Source organism: Microcebus murinus, chromosome 1 (genome assembly GCF_040939455.1).
Source record: "Microcebus murinus isolate Inina chromosome 1, M.murinus_Inina_mat1.0, whole genome shotgun sequence".
Lineage (NCBI taxonomy): Eukaryota > Metazoa > Chordata > Mammalia > Primates > Cheirogaleidae > Microcebus > Microcebus murinus.
This window is the reverse complement of record NC_134104.1, coordinates 63,846,953-63,852,952: the sequence shown is the minus strand read 5'-3', so window position 1 is coordinate 63,852,952 and position 6,000 is coordinate 63,846,953.

Genomic DNA, 6,000 nt, shown 5'->3' with positions numbered 1-6,000 from the left:
AGACAAGGCCAAACCATCAAAATGGACCTGAAAGTTATGGAAAGGGGGGCAAACAGCCCAGCTCCTTTGCATACGACATTCTACTACATTTGGCGCCCTTCTGGCCTCAGCCTCATTTTCCCACCCATACATTCCCCCTCTTCTAAAACTTTACAGTAATTTCTAAGAGACATTTCTTTTAGGCAAATAACACATTGATCAATCCTTCAGTGTTCAACTTTAAGCCTATGTACAATGTATGTTATTCCTTTGAACTTACCCATATGCTGTGTAGTAATTATTTTAAGGTATTTTGTATATGTAAGTAGCATATCTATAATTGTATTGCAAACATTGTTAAGATTAAAAAAAATTCTACTTTATTATGTCCAATAGAGTGCTAGTTATATGTCAGGTACAGTCATATGTCAGGTCCTTTGTTGGAAGGTCCTCCAACAAAGGCTGACAAGTAAACTCCTTTCCCCCAGTTTTCAGAGATAATTCACTGTGGAGATAGTTGTACCATTGCTTCCTGTAGCTACAGTCCTAAAGCTGCTACCAAGTGTCCTCAGGATTATCTAACTTCCAAAATGCTGAGCTTGCTGCCCTGTACAATAGTAATTGCTCTCTGGAAAGTTCCACTGCACATGAGAAAGAGAGAAGGAAGAGATCACAGAGGCTGGAGAGTGAGCCAGATGGGCAGTGAGCAGACACGAGGCAGGGCAGTGTAGAGTTTACATGCCAGAATGTCTAAATGTGAATCCTGGCTCCACCTCTTACTAATGAGGATAAAGAGTATAATCTACATATACGTGAATGACACAGTGCCTAGCAGCATGAGCTTAACATTACCTAAAGGTCTGTAAATTTCATAATGTTTCTGGGAAAGCAGCCAAATTGTGATATCTAATATGATGTCTGATAAGAGGCTGAGCATTTGAGTTGAATCAGAGGGAAGTATTCTGGTGCTGGGGGGTGATCCATGATCCATTCTCCAGGTGCTCCCATGGGTGCAGGAATATAGACATGTTGCTCTGGTTGGAGGTAGCTAACAGGAGCGAGGTGTGGCTTGATAAGTCAATCTCTTTGTGGCCCTCACTGATAGAGCTGCGTTGTCCCTACTAAGGCAGTGGAATTTTCTGTTCCAAGGCAGTCACGATGAACCCACTATTTTATGACAACTATTTGACCATCATAAGAACAAAACTACTGAATTGTACGGCAGAACACTGAAAAAAATACAGAGATGAGTTTAAGGATACAGGGAAGGTTAGGGAGATGCAGAGATAACATAAGGGGGCATGGAGGTGGCCTAAGTATGTATGACAATTCCGGTTCTATTCTCAAGAGACTGTGATTGGTTTTCTCTCCACAGGCCCTTTCCTTCTATTTTGAATTCCCCTGCCTTTAGCCCTGGGCTCCAGAACCCTCTAAGTAGGATCCATGCCCCCCTTCCTTTTCTCCCTTAGTTACCTTGTAATTATGCTCTATCATAATTCAAATTTCCTCCCCCAAATTCTTCTCCATGCTACTAGTTTTCCTTTCCTATACTCATAATGTCTCTGCTGTCTTTTATAGATCCTGAGTCCTGGTTGTGACCAGCAACTCAGCCCTGTTCTTTGTCCCCCCTGAAGTGCTCTGGCACTTCAGAGAGATGTCAGATTCAGCCTTATTGGCAGGGCTCAGCAGGAAAGAAAGCCAGCCAAGATGGAAGCCAGCCAGGAAGGAAAAATGCAGCTGAAGACTGCTACATCTGTGCCCCAGCACATCAGAAGTCCAGGTCAGAGGAGATCCAGTTATTTGCTCTTCCAGTCATCCCCTCCCTGACATTTCCTCTGTATTGCTGATAGCAATTGTCTCTGGCCTCTATTATTGCTTCCTGTCCAGTACCAGCCCCAGCTCTAGTGGACAGTCTATAGTGCAAGCATGGGAGCGGGGCTTAAATGCTAGTAAGCTGCCAGCTTTTTGGTTGCCCTACTTATGAGGGCCAGGGATTTCAAAAGAATGATCATTTTTTTAATGTTTTGATTTTGTGATATTTGGCATACTCTGGATCTTTTGAGATTTTTTTGCTGATGTAGGGATATACAACAGATAAGGACTCAGAGAAGGCAATTTTACAGAGATATTTTTATACAAAATCCACATCTCATAATTTAGGCTCTTCTTCACCCCTAAAGAATCCTGATTAATGAGGATTTTGACTTAATGACTATTAAAAAGTAATTCATGGAGACCAGCTACTCCAGTGATCTGCACATCATTAGGGAGCAGTTTCAGCTATTGATGCAGTCTGCTGGGTGCCTTAAAAAGCTGCAGTTGATATGCAGCAACATTCTGTTGTTATTTGACTTTGACCAGAAGTCTTGGAGAGTCTGCAGAAGATGTTCCAAGCTCTGGCTCAGGTTGAGCTCTGGAAGGGCTGCCCTGGTTCTGTGGCTCGAAGTGGGCCATTAGTTTCAGTTGCCCTAACATGGCACCACCACTTGATTGCTCACCCTGGCTTTGCCCTCTTTCTCTTCACAGGCTCGATCAAGCTCCCAGGAAAATAATCTGTCATGCACACTTTTACTTTTGTAAGCAATAGCTTTGACTACAGTAAATATGGAGACAGGAAAGTATTAATAGTAATGACAAAGGTAATCATAATTAAACTACATCTCTCAATCTCGCCATGTCAACCACTGATCTTTTTACTGTTTCCATAGTTTTGCCTCTTTCAGAATGTCATATTGTTGGATCATATAGTACATAGCCTTTTCAGATTGGTTTCTTTCACTTAGCAATATGCATTTAAGGTTCCTCTTTGTCTTTTCATGACTTGATAGCTCCATTCTTTTTATCACTGAATGATATTCCATTGTATGAAGTGTACCACAGTTTAGCCATTCACTTATTGAAGGACATTTTGGTGCTTCCAAGCTTTGGTAATTATGAATAAAGCTTCTATACACAATCATGTGCAAATTTTTGTGTAGACATACGTTTTCACTGATTTGGATAAATATCTAGGAGCATGATTGCTGGATCATGTGGTAAATTTTTGTTTAGCTTTGTGAGAAATTGTCAAACTTTCTTCCAAAGTGGTTTTACCATTTTGCATTCCCACTAGCAAGAAATATGAGTTCCTGTTGCTCCACATTCTTGTCAGCAGGTGATGTCAGTTGATTTTTGCCATTCTAATAAACATGTAGTGATATTTCATTGTTCCTTTAATTTGCAATTCCCTAGTAACATATGTTGAGCATATTTTCACATGCTGATTTGCCTTCTGTATATCTTCTTTAGTTTAGATCTTTTGCCCACTTGTGAATTTTTTTAATTTAAATTTTTGAGTTCTAAGATTTCTTTGTATATTTTGGTTATCAGTCCTTTGTCAAATAGATGTTTTGCAGTTTCTCCCAGTCTGTGCCTTGCTGTTTTGTCCTCTTAACAGTGCCTTTTGCAGAGAAGCTTTTCATTTTAATTAAGTCTAACTTATGAGGTTTCCTCCCACTCCCCATGGATCATGCTTTTGGTGTTGTATCTGAAAAGTCATCACCAAAGTTATCTAGATTTTCTCACATATTATCTTCTAGACATTTTATAGTTTTGCATTTTACATTTAGGTCTTAAGATCCATTTTAAGGTAATTTTGGTAAAAGGTGTAAGGTCTGTGTCATTTTTTGCATATGAATGTTCAATTGTTCTCACATCATTTCTTAAAAAGACTATCTTTTCTTCACTGAATTGCCTTTGCTCCTTTGTCAAAGATTAGTTGGCTATATTCATCTGAGTCTATTTTTGGGCTTTCTATTCTGTTCTATTTATCTATTTCTCTATTCTTTTGCCAATACAATGCTGTCTTGATTACTGTAGCTTTATAGTAAGTCTTGAAATTGGGTAATGTCAGTCCTTCAGTTTTGTTTTTCTTCAGTCTTCTTTTGGTTATTCTGGGTCTTTTACCTTTTAATATAAACTTCAGGATTAGTTTGTCAATATCTGTAAAATAACTTACTGGGATTTTGATTGGGATCGCTTTGAATATACAGATCAAGTTGGAAAGAACTGACATCTTAATAATATTGAATCTTTCTATCCATGAATATGGAATATTCCTCCATTTATTTAGATTTTTAATTTCTTCCATCAGAGGTTTGCTAGTTTCCTCCATATAGATCCTGCACATATTGTTATATTTATGCCTAAGTATTTTTTCTTTATTTTATTTTTTGGTGCTAATGTAAATGGTGTTGTGTTTTTAATTTCAAATTCCAATTTTTCATTGCAGGTATGTAGGAAAGCAATTAACTTTCAGGTATTATTAAACTTCTATCCTGCAAGCCTGCTAAAATTGCTTATTACTTCTAGAAGGTTTTGTTTTTGTTTATTCTTAAGTATTTTTCTACATAAACAATCATGTCATTTATGACAGTTTTATTTATTCCTTCTCAATATGTATATATTTTATTTTCCTTTCTTGTCTTACATTAGAAAGGAATTTTGTTACAATGTTGAATAGGAGTGGTAAGAGGGGATGCCCTTGCCTTTTTCCTGATCTTGGGGGGAAAGAATCAAGTTTATCACCATTAAGAATGTTAGCTATAGTTTTTTTGGTAGATGTCCTTCATTGAGTAAGTTTCCTTCTATTCCTAGTTCTCTGAGGTGTTTTTTTTTTTAAATCATGAATTGGTGTTAAATTTTGTGAAATTTTTTTCTGCAATGATCACTGTGATTGATGTGCTTTTATATTTTTATATATAATTTATATATTCGGAAGTTATATTTTAAGAACATTTTCTCTAAGATTTATCTGTAGAGAGCTAAACAATGCAATTATAATTTTTTTAAGTTTAACAAACATTTATTGGGCATACACTATGTTGAAGATATATTAGGCATGAAGGATGCATTAACAAATAAGGCTGCATAAAATTTTTGGGATAAGTTTGCATTTGGTAAAGGGGAAGGTAAGAGAGGATGATGAGGAAAGAACTGAAAAAGAGGAGAAGGAATTTGGCAATAGTAATAAGAGAGGCTGTGACATTTCTTATCCCCCAACCTTTCCTCACTGTACTTTTAATTAGGGGAAAGGTCACTCTTTAAGGGACACCTGAGTGACTGCAGACTTGTGATGCCCGTAGTCTCTAACTGCTCTGGAGCTCAGAATAATATCCAAATCCCTTAGCATAAAATGGCATGCACCATTCTATGACCTACTCTTTGCCTATCTGTTCAGTCACATCACTCAAGTGTCCCAGTCTATATACATGCTGCTCCATCTACCTCTACTACTCTTTACCTTCATATTTGCTGGGGCAATTCCTAATTATCTTTTATCATCTTTACCACCCTTTCAGAGTCTAAATTGCTTCTATTAAGTTGCATTTCAAATCATTTCAAGTCCTTCAGTGCCCTTTGAAAAAAAGATCAGTTTAGCTCTCTAACCTCTCCATTCCATTTTCTTCTGTCATTCCCTTAGTGTTCAGTGTAATTCTCACTGAATGACAAGTCTGTGCTCACACAAGAAGGTAGGGCCATAAGAAGACCTACTAGACAGACAACTTCTAATATCTTCTCCTATAAGAAAGTTTTATTCTGCTTAACCTGAAAGATAAATTCTAAGGCTGAATGCGGAAGCATGTAAGTATGTAGAAGGGAAAAGTTTGTGTAAGGGAGTACTCAGTAGAACTCTCAGGTGATGGTTTCTGTTTTCTCTAGGTAGAAAAGCAAGTTCATCTGCAGCAAATATAAAGAGTTGGTATGGGGTTGGGATTTGACAAGTGTACTAAACGTTTGAGTAATTTTTGTGGCAAATGGGAGAGGAAGCTGATGACACCAAGGATTTGGGAGTGTGCTGAGGATGTAGTGCAGCTGGAACTGAATGTATAGTGGTCATGACACTGATGACACTAATACTGTCCTGATGTCTCCAGCAAGATTTTGCACTCCAAAGTTAGGAGGAGACTGACCCAGGCTTAGGGCTTAGCTGGGTGGGTACAATAAGAGATATGAAAATATAATGTAGTATAGAAGTGCTGC